The 12,325-nt window shown below is 26.7% G+C and overlaps 1 protein-coding gene across 6 annotated transcripts in view; it reads left to right on the plus strand.

Moving 5' to 3' along the window:
• Window positions 1-12,040: 12,040 nt before the first annotated feature.
• The window catches only part of LOC111402021 (protein FATTY ACID EXPORT 2, chloroplastic-like), a 6,271-nt gene continuing 5,986 nt past the window's right edge, over window positions 12,041-12,325 (plus strand). For 3 of the 6 annotated variants that reach the window (XM_023030049.1, XM_023030050.1, XM_023030041.1), the window contains exon 1: window positions 12,041-12,243. The gene's annotated coding sequence lies outside the window, so the exon portion shown is untranslated. The remainder of the gene's footprint in view (window positions 12,244-12,325) is intronic. The other 3 variants (XM_023030047.1, XM_023030048.1, XM_023030040.1) reach the window with 2 other exon arrangements.

Genomic DNA, 12,325 nt, shown 5'->3' on the forward strand with positions numbered 1-12,325 from the left:
CGAGTGGCATGGGGTGGAGTGGAATGGAGTGATAATGGGGGAAATTAAAGTTGAGGTTCCCAATCTATTGAAAATATAGCAAGTAGATTCTCAATCTACTGTTTAGGTGGCGGAGGTATCCACCTTTTTTTTTTTTTTTTTAATTATGTAAGAGAATTTCCAGTATTTCCCTAAAATTAAATTTGAAACGAGCAAAAATGGGGTGATGTTAAGATATCTTTCTGATGCATTCTAACAAGAACTCTTTTAAGAGACGTGTCACAGAAAAAATTGACAATTGTTTATGGTTGCATCCCTTTAAGACATGCTAATTCAACAAAAAAAAAAAAAAAATATTCTAGATTTAGATGTAATTTGCTTTTATATTTAAGAAATAAAAGACGTATTGGATACAAATATTGGGTTGTCGTTCGAGTTTACAAATTAACAATTTTCGCTTTCTATTAATTAGATGTTAATGTAATGCCACTTAGTAGTAGCCAATAAGATGCATTGAAGATGTTTTCTCTAACGAGCAGTTCCTAAAAGAATAGTGTTTTTCCTTCTTTTCAGGGAATTCACTTTGATTATATGGCCGGGCGAACATGTATTGTTTTGTGGATTTTTTTTGCTATTTAAAAATTAAATCATTTTAATCAGTTTGGAAAAAAATCAAGCAAAATTTAAAGATCTCATTTTTCAATTAACTCATTTATGTTTTTTGATCATAAAATTAACATATTTCATATAAGTAAAAATAAAAATGTATTGGTTTGAAATGTCAATACGACACCAAGTGTCTATTTGACACTTTCAATCACATATTCACACAATAAAATATTATATATATATATATCAAATTTTTTCATGCTTTTTAATCACATATTCTCCTAAAAAACTATACAAAACTTAGCCCCTATTTTTTTTTCCATTTTTTCTTCATTAAAATGAAAAATATGATCGTTATCCATCACATCAAGCCACCAAATTTGAATTTCTATCTCTTGTGTGGAACCCATAACGATTATATTTTTCATTCTCATTTTTACATTAATGTGTACCAAACGGGGCCTCATTGTATTTCCAATTAATGAGAATCAAACATACACTAAATTCAAAACCGTTTAAACACAAGCGTTACTGTATTAATATTTCAATTTTAAATTAATACAAGATTCAACATTTACAAATTTAAATTTACATATTCATTTTTCAAAAAAAAAAATTTATCATATAATCATATTCTCCTTGAGTGCAATGGAAGCCAACTAACAAATAAATAAATTATTTTTTAAATTTTTTAGCAGTTCAGTCCCCATTATTTCAAATTTTAATGGTGGAATAGTATTTTTTTTTTAGAGAATGAGTGGTTAAAAAGAAAGAAATATTTTCGATTTACATGTAATATTATTTTATAAAAAATAAAAGAGAAAAATATAATTTAATTTAATGACGGCCAAATGGGGGCTCAGTTTGATTTCAAGAGATTCTCATTGTTGAAACCTAAATCGAACCATTACCAGATAGTTTCATTCAATTTTGAACTGAAGTATTGATGGAACCTCGTAGGCCCAAATTAACAATTTAAAAACTATGGGGAGCCCAGATGTACTTGTTTGGAGAGAGACTTGTGTCATTATTTGCGGGTAGGGAATCAGGTAAACGTGATGCATATGGTTCTTACCATGTGAACATTTTGGATGCAATCCCGACAATACACGTACATGGCGAATATTTTTTCTCGAAATCCTCGAGTCCAAACAAATTAATTCAGTAAAAAATTAATTTGTTTAAATTTTTAATATCGAGGGCTGAATGATTTTGTATCGACTCTAGGTTGAAGATATATAATATTTGATTTTAATATTTTTTATAATTTCTCAATCTTATTAATTGTTAGATTAATTTATTCGTGTTTTATATGAATTAGAGTATGTTTGAGCCCCGTTTTCTTTTGCAGAATGTATTTTAAAATTGTAAATTAATGAAGAATGTGTGGTTGAAAAATGAGTAAAAATTTTGAGTTTGTAAGTAATATTATTTTATTAAAAAATATTTTATTGAAAATAAGAGAGAAAATAATGTATTTTGTAAATATGAGAATCAAACAATGACTAATATATACCAAATAAGTGAAAATTAGGGGGTACAGGAGATTTGGAGATCTCGATTCATAAATCATGTGCCATGTTTTTTATTCAAAAATCTAAGTAACAATTCAAAAATTAATTAATTTACAATATACAATTTCAGCCCTGTTTGGCCCCTGTTATTTAAGTTTATAATGCGGCGGGGGAGGGTGGGTAGTGGTTTTTAAAAAAATAGATGGTTGCAAAAGATGAAATTTTTTTTATTTATGTGTAATATTATTTTATTGAAAATTGTGTGGTTGAAAATATTAGAAATAAAAATTTAAATTAAATTAAAAAGTTTTAGAGGGGGCCAAACCAGGGGGAGGGAGAGCTTAATCCCAAACCATAATTATTTCTCTATCTAGAGCTTGTTTGGGAGTGATTTTTTATCCTCCAAAAATTTGATTTTTTTATCGTTATGTCACTATTCTAGCAGTGAAGTTTGACTCCTTCTCTTACAGGCGTCCCCCACTTTTCTTTTAACGGTCACAAAATCAATTCTCAAAATCACTCCCAAACGGGGCCCTACTCTGTCTTTCTAAACTTCCTACCTCTCTATTATCTCATCTCTCACGCGACGATGAAGGTTGCACATGGCGCAACCAGTTTAGTTGAAGATGTAGATCAGCCCAAATAGTAGCGCGACACGGATAGTTTGTAGATTGAACGACGTAGATGTGCACGGTGAGGTGTTGTTTCCCTATGGGCAATGTAGATCGAGGGTCCTTTCCTCCATTTTTCTTTAGTTAGAGATGGTTGTGATGTGCAATGGTGCGATGCTGCATACGATGGTTGGGTTGCGTGGTGACATGCAGTGGTGTGCGATGGTGGTTGGGTGCGGCACGATTGACTGGTGGTTGGGTACGGTGCTGTGTGTGGTGAGTGATTGGGTGCAGCGTTGTTAACCAATGGTTGTGTACGATGATGGTGCGATAGTGTTAGCGGAGCAAATAGTGGCTCTAGTGGGTGTGCAGGGTAAGATGCTATTGACAGTGGTTGGGTATGGTGTTGTGTGCAGTGAGTGGTGGGTTGCAGTGCTATTGACCAATGATTGTGTGCGGTGATGGTGCAATGCTGTGTGCGGTGGTGTTAGCGGCGTGATGATGGCTTTGGTCGGTGTGTTGTGGTGTCGATCATTGTTGCGAGGTGATGGGGGTGATTCTGGTGATGGTGTTTGACGGCAATGCTGTGTTCAGCACAATGATGATCACAAATGATTGTGGCGATCACAATTTATTTGGTCGATTGTGACCAATAAAAATAATATGTAATCAATTATTTGAGACTATGACCAATAAATTGAATATTCTACGACAAATAAATAATATGTAAACAATAACTTGCGATCAATAAATAATGCGTGACTTAAATATTTGAGCTGTAGCTTTTAAAATTTATCATTTGTAATTGATAAAAAAATTGTGACACATAATTTGTTGATTTGTGGCTAATGAATATAATGTGATTATAAAATGTTTGATTTGTGATCAAGAAGCAAATTGTGACTTGTAAAATTTTTGATTTGTGACGAAAAAATAATTTGTGACCAACTAATTCTTTAATTTGATAATTTGTGACCAAATATTTTGGAATTGTGATCTTAATATATTTAATTAATTATTTCATAAATAAAAAATTTTGAAATTTCAAACTTTGTTTATTAATTTATAATGAACCATACCAAATATGTTACATAAATAATATTTGTTATTGCACAAAACAAAATCATATAAGCGAAGTAACAAAGTTTAAAGAAACATTGATTATTGCAATATAAATCTATAGCAATTATTATAAACTCTAGAACTTGACTTTAGTGAAATATTATGGGACATTCCTTGAGCTCGGCGTTTAATTAAGGTACATAGTTTTTCTTGTCATTGATTCGAACTTTAACCCCTTGTTATTTCCTTTTCTTTTAACTCGTTTACTATAACAATACGGATAACAATTGTTTCACTTGTATGAAGAACATCGTCTGCATAAACTAAAAAAGGTGAAAACCACCTTTAAGATTACTTTAGAAAGAAGGAACTTTTATGTTTAGCCAACCACCCTCTTGTCCCATAAGGTTAGGGAGATCTTTCTATTTGACCTATCACTATTCCTTTTTGTTGAAAGGTCTATACTACTCTTAATGAAAATATTTTTTCTATATTGCAATATATATCTTAATCTTTTAAACATTTTATCTTGTATTTACCCTATTTTGAATATTTGAATATAATTTCATTCTATAATCTAATAAATTGGAATAATCTGCAACATATTGTTCACATTTATTATTTAATATATTATATTTTTCAGAAGATGCATCCATACTTTCTAATTGAGAATACATATTTTTTATTTCTTCTATCATTCTTTCTAATAAATTATCAAATCCTTTAATTGTATATCCTGACATTTATTCAAATGATTATCAAATCATGCAATTAATCCCTACGATTCTTTAAGATATTAAAAAGATTCATTCTAATTTTGCAAAAGTTTAATAGTTTTACCTTAAATTTGATCTGGACTTGTATTCTTAGAACCGGGTGACATTCGAGCTCTGAATCTGAAAACAGCTTCCTTCAACGGTCTCCTGCCTTCATGTAATTGTTACTATTTCAACTACTTGCTCTCACTGTTTCAACTTCTAAATAATGAAATCCCAGACTTTTGTTAAAGAAAAATTTTCTTTTTGCTAAAATAAGAAGAAATTTTTTTATCAGATTTATCAAGAATATATAGGAATAAGGATTTAGAAACTCATATTCATATAAAAAATATTGGAGCTTTATTTCTATTAGAATTTATACAAGACTTCTATTTGATACAAAGAGATTTCTAGAAAATCTAGTTTTTCAAATTGAAAATGGATTTTTTGTAGCTATTGCTTACCACTCGAGATTTCAAGATAAGATGATATGCCACCTTTCTATGACAATGGTCTCTATTTATACAAGTTTATGAGACTCTATTACATCATTGAGTACATCAGCAAGGCACACTTGCTTTTCTATTATTTTCCTCCTTGGGCATACATTTTCACATGTTGCTTCAACTTTTTATCCAAAGAGCATCTTTTTCTATCATTATTCTTTATCTTCAATGTCTTCACATGCAGCTGTACACCTTTGTCAAAGGTACTATATTATTGTCCTCTTATTTCTTCACATGCAGTTGGGGCATTCCCTTAGCTGGCAAGATTTTTTTATAGTGGTAAGACATCCTGAAAATTGATATATATCAAATCTTGTAATATAGTCTTTTAAAATTTCTGATTTTGCGTATCCTCCATTGGATACCAATATCCAATTTTCATATCGGCACAAGCACGAGAATTTTTTATCAAACTAATTTTTGGCAATGTTGTAGATGACTTTAATTTCAAGTACTCTTCTATATCTGATCCATGATTTTGTCACTGTTGAAATTTTTCTATTATTTTTTGCAACATCAATTTGGAAATTGGCTGCAACATATCCAATTGAGATTATGTGTTCAACTGGATAGTAAACAACTCCATTATATTATGGACTGATTGGATATAATTACAATTATATTTTCCTTCCCTAGACAAATTTGGATACTTCTTTAATGAATATGTCATCAAACATTGAAATTTCAATAAAATCTTTTCCTGGATAAATCAAATCCATGAATCCATAGTCTGCCATAATTTTTATAAATGGAGGGTCTCCTCCTTTCATGACTATTATTCTGGGATAAATATTATTTTCTGGAGAAATGAAATACGAATCACTCATTTTTATTTCATAAGCGATTTTGATTATTTCGATATATTTTTCTTCTTTTGGATCTAAAGGGATTTTATCTTCTTGATTTATGATACTGATTGTTTTGGTATATCTTTTATCTCCATGTATCATAACTTTCTTGATTGATGATAAATAAATGGAATCTCATTTATTATCAGTTGGTATATTGTCACGTCTGAGTCCACTGCTGCTTCCAGTTGTCCATGTTTGGTATTAATTTGAAAAACTCATTTTTGAACTTTTTGGTATATCTGTTTGAGACAGTATATCTTTTAGTTGTGCTGAAATAGCATCAACTTAATTTTTGAGTTTTATGGCATATTTATGATGCTCAGTAGTGATATTCAACAGCATTTTTATATTTGAGTTGAACACCTCTGAGATCTGGGTTGCTCCAGAGCTTATATTTTCGGATTCTTCTTTAAGAAAATCCGCTCTTTTTTGTATATATAGGATATATTGGTATAATTCCATGGTCTTGGCTTTATCCATCGGCAAATTCTATATTTCTGCTGAGAAAATCTGCAAGAAAATTATTAACTCCTTTAATATGGACTATATCAAAATTATAAAATACTAAATAAGCTTGTCATCTATGGAGTCTTCTGTATTGGGGTTCTGATGGTGGTTTATTCCTGACTAATCCTGCAACTTGGGAATTATCAGTCTCAACAATAAATTTTTTGGACAATAAAAATAATGAGAATTTCTTTATTCCTCTAATAATTGCTAGTAATTATTTCTCATGAGTAGTATAATTTATTTCTGCTTGGTTAAAAATTTCACTTGAGTATCTACAAATTTCATTTAGATCTGTTTTTAATATTGTCGCCCAATATTTATCTGAGACATCAGTATTGACAATCAAATTATCTTTTTCATCTGGTAATCTTAATTTTGATAATTTTTTGCATTATTCTTTTAATGATTTAACTATTTCTGTATGTTCTTCATTCCATCCATTGGTATTTGTTTTCCTAAGTAAAACTTGAATTTTATATCTTTTCTTAAAAAGATTTTCAATAAATCCTTCCGCATAGTTTAAACAACCTAAAAAATTTTGTATTTGTTCTTTGAATCCTAATTTATTTGAAAAACTTTCTATCTTTTTGGATATATGAGTCTGCAATTCTATTCCTCTTTTATCTGTTTATAATTCAAGAAAGTCTATCTCTTATTTTTCTATTATAAATTTCTTTCTAGATAGTACAATTCTTTCTTTTTTACATTCGTTAATAAATTTGATTAAATGATTTCTGTGCTCTTCTTTACTATTAGAACATATTAATATATCATCAATATAAACTATTAGAAATTCATTAAACTTTTTAAATGTATTATCCATTTTCTTTTGATATATTTGTGGTGCATTTTCTAGACCAAATGACATAACTAACAATTCATATTTTCACTGGGGTGTGCTAAATGCAGTATATTGTATACTATCTTCTTCCATTTTTATTTGCCAAAATCATGATTTACAATCAAATTTAGAAAAATATTGTTTTCCTTTAGCAGGATTTATTAACACTTTTTTATTTGATAGAAAGTAATCATCAAATTTAGTATATTTATTTAATTCTTTATAATTTATGACCATCCTAACTTTTCCTCTAACTTGTTCAGAATATTTCATAACCATAAAGGTTGGATTACTATGAGGTCCATAACTAGGTCTAATAAATTTTTGTTCTAATAATTCTTTTATCTGGTTCTTAAATTATTGTGTATCTTCTATAGTATACATCACTGGTCTAACCCTTATTATAACATTTTCTGTTAATTCTATTTTGACTTTTGGATGATATGGTTTCCAAAATAATAATGAATTTTCTCCATACATATTTTCTAGTTGTTTAATGATTTTTTCTATATTCATTTCTATTCCTTATTTTTGAACCTTTTTATATAATATTTTTTTATTTTTTATTTTATTAAATATAATTAGTTTTTTCTCACATTTATCACCACGCTGGGTTAGCTGAACTCTGTAAGGTTTAAATTCTCTAGGGATTTTTAATAAGTGTCCACAAAGTGTTTGTAACATTATCATATAATTATTTTATTTATAATATTGAAATTGTTGTATGAAGTCATTTTCTAATAATATATCACATTCCAAATTATCATATTTATAAATTTTATTTATTGTTACTTGTTTACTTCCAAAATTTATATTAACTTTATTAGCATTATTAATTATTTGAATACTTTTACCTGTAACTCCAGTTATTTTTATATTATCATTATTATTCCATGATTTTATTAAAAAACTTTTAAATATTGTTATATCACTTCCTGTATCTATTAAAGCACAAGTTGTTATATTTGTTTCTACAATAGTAATTTGTATATACACAACTAATGAAAAACTTATTTGATTATTCATCTAATTCTTTTTACATAATGTAGTTTGTCTATTATGAACAATATATAATCCTTCTCTTTTTATACTATAATCTTCTAATCCATTTAGAAAACTCATTCCTAAAAGTATACGGGGATTTATATCCATGCTTTTATTTATGTAACATGGTACTAAAAGATCTATTCCTCCTATTTTTATTGGTAACTTAATTTTTAAATCTGTTATATGTATTTGTCCATCAAAATTTACATATTTACATGGCTCAATTTTATGAGTTATTAGGCCTTTATTTCTAATCGAAGTTATGTGACATTTACTAGCTCTTGTATCTATTGATATATTTGGTCTATTTATATTTTCTCTTCCATTATAATATATTCCTTCTATTTTCATGTTTCCAGCATTCCTATACAATTTTACCTCTTTTATTTTGTTGATTTCTTCTAATTGGTTTTTATTAGGTATTTTATAACTTTTTGAGCTTTTAATTAATTTTTTGTCCTTAGATTTGATATTATTAGAACATTTACTTTCATTTAATTTCGTTATTTCAGGTTTATTTTTTGTTATACTAAATTCATATTATCCTGAAATTAAATTTATTTGTTTATTTGGTTCTATTATTTTACTAATATCTTTACATTCTTTATGAACTTCAATATGTAATTTATTGGAATAAATATTCTCATAATTAGAATTAGTAAATGTATATAAAGCTTCATATTCTATAATCATAATTTGATCACCTGGTTGCATGATATCATCTCTATGAAGTTTAAAATGTAGTCCTAAAACTTCATTAAAATTTATATCTTTTAATGATACACAATATCTTGGATAACATGTAAACATAATTTTTTGATATACTAAATTTCATTCTATTGTTCATAAACGACTACCTTTTAAATTTATTATTCTTCTATCATGTAACGTTATAGTTAAGGGTGAATATATCTCTTGTCTAAATAGTGATTTAAACATTATTTATATTCCTGCTAAATAAACATATTGAATTTTTTCACTTTGTTTTTTACCGATCATTGTTAATAGTTCTTCCACTGTATTTTTTTTAAAAGATTTAATTTATGTTGCCCATAATTTGTCCTTACATCTATGATTTTTTCTATTTTGTAATATTCATTTATTATTATTTTTTCTCTTTTTCAAATTCTATCAGAAACTTCCCATTTTCCTATTTTTAAATCTAACGATGATTTTTGCAATTTTCTAAACTTGTTATTATCAAAAGTGACTTTTAATCCATATCCTTCTATTCCTTCATATTATTATATATTTATGTTATTACTTTCTAGTTCTTCAATTTCTTTATTCAAATACTGATTCATCCGCTGTTTCACTTATATATAGTTTTTTATTATAATATTCTTCAATATCTAATATTTCACTTAATTCATATTTTATTTCTAAATATTCTTTTTCTAATATTCTAACTCTTTTTTTATCATAATAAAGGCTTATATGACATATTTCTCCACAATTCCAACATTTACATTGACTTTTATTTTTATTCTTCTGTTGATTATATGAGTTATTTTTCTTTTGTAATACCTTCTCCTAGTTTTATATATTTTTTTTATTAAAATCTCTAAATTTTTTAAACTTTTTATTTTTACATTTTATTTTATTAATTCTTCTTTTTGGATTACATCTTTATTACACATGAGTTTTCATATCTTCACAACATATTTTAGTTAATTTTCTTAATTTTTTCATTAATTGTCTTTGTTGACATATATACGCAAGTTTTTCAAATAAAAATTTTATTTTTGAACCTAAAGTTTTAGGTATTTTAGTATTATCTCTAACATATTTTTCAAATTATATTTTAAAATATATTCTCCATGAATCTGGTAACTTATTATAATACATGTCTTGGTATACTTCTTGATTTTCATTACTATAAAATTGAACATAATAGTAATTTTTAAATTCACAAGTATATTCCTTAATTTTACGCATATCACGTATTGTTAAATTTATTAATTTTATTCTAGCATTATCTTTTTCTCTTATTAATTCTCTTTCAGCATTTTTATCCAATTTTCTCCTAAAAATTCATCTGAAATATATTCTACTAATTTTCCTATACATTGTCTATCTGATTTTATTATTTCTATTTGTACATTTCTTTTTATTAATGTTTTTGTATCATTGCTTATTCCTTTCCATCAATTTCTAACATCTCCTTCAAAGGATGCTATTGAGAAATCTATTCTTCTTTCAGTATTTTCCTATATGTCATTTTTGTTATATAAAAAGAATAATATCATTGAATCTGCCCAAATTAATAAGGCTTTCTTAGTATCTATTTTACAATTTAAATATAGTTTTGTTTCTCCATGATTAATTGATTTATCATAATTATCATTTAATTCAAACCTATCTTTATATTTATTTTCTTTAGGTGGTTGTCTATCTCTTACTTTATCATAAAATTGTTTATATGATTTATTATATATAGGTGCATAACTTTCTTTTGTATTATGAAATTTCTATTTAGAGGTTCCTGTTGGATTATGTCTTCCTCCAATATTTATTAAAATTTGGTATTCACTTATATCAGTTAGGTTTAATTGATCAAAATTTTCTATTAGCAAATCTAATTTTTCACTCATCTTCTTTTCCTTCTACTTTTAATTTTTTAATGATTTTTCTCTAGATTCATCATCATCTTCTTCTAATATTTTTGATAATATATTCTTTCTAAATTCATCATCCATACCCCATGTTTTCATTACCATATTTTCTTTTTCTATATGTTTCTTTCTTATTCGAGTCTTCTCTTTTTCTATAAGTTTTTTTTTTATCTATTTTCTTATCTTTATTCTTATTATTTTCTTTTAAATCTCTAATTTCAATTTATAATATATTTATATCATTTCTTGTTTCTTTTACTTCATTTCTCAAATCTTGTACATCACTTATTAATATTTTTATTAATGATTTTAATTTTTTCATATATTCACTTATTGACACCTTAATTTTTCTTATTTCTAACTCATATGTTAATTTACATCTTTTATCTTCTTTTTTATTTATTATTTTTCTAAATCTTCTCTCAACTGTATCTGGATTTACTAATTCTTCTTTTACTATAGTAAAATATTTGCTCTCAAATCTTAATCTTTCGTATTTTAATTTTAATAATTGTTTATTATTTGATATTCTCATTTCTTCTGATATTAACATTATATTTCGTATTTCTTTTTGTACTTTATCCGTTTTTATAAGTAGTTTATTTAATTTTAAATGTTTATTATTACTTGTACCCATACTTTTCTTTATAATATAAATTATTTTCTTCATTTTCATATATATTAATAATCTTTCCGTACGTGTATATATCTTTTATTTTTATTATTATTAATTTTTCTAATATTTGTTCCTTTATTTCTTTGGGAAGTTCTTTACTTATTGTTAAAGTCATTATTTTTAATCTATTATGAATAGGTTTTAAAAATATATAACTACTTTTTTCTTTTTCTAAATACCAATAATTATCTATTTTTCTTATTTTCATTTCCATGATCTCTATAACTCTGATACCAATAAAGGAGTGCTATTTAGAGTGAACAAAAATCAAATAAAACAAATAAATCTAATAAATCAAATAAATTTGATAATTTATTAAAATTCAAGCAGTATTTAATTTTTGAAGGACTAAAATGAAAGATTTCTATTTTTCATTAACTTATTATGCAATTTTATAAAAGGGGTATTTTGAGTATCAAATTATTTTGGAAAAATGACCTTTCTATTTGGTCATTTCCATGTCCCCCACGAGGCTATCCTGTCACGTACACTAATCACAAAAATCGTGTTAACACTCCACGCGACTTCCCATTATCGCTCTCGACTCTTCCAGAATAAAAACCCCAATCCCCGTATCGCTTTCTTCTCAATCTGGCTTTCTACACACTAAAAATAGCAGCGTGATGGGGAGGTTCGAAATCTGCTGAAAGTAATTGAAACTCTGGTAAAAAATTTGTTGAATCTCGCATTGTTATGGATACCTACCCAGTTTTTACCTTCTTAATATTATTTGCGTGTTTACTGTG

Source organism: Olea europaea, chromosome 10, assembly GCF_002742605.1.
Source record: "Olea europaea var. sylvestris chromosome 10, O_europaea_v1, whole genome shotgun sequence".
Taxonomy (NCBI): Eukaryota; Viridiplantae; Streptophyta; class Magnoliopsida; order Lamiales; family Oleaceae; genus Olea; species Olea europaea.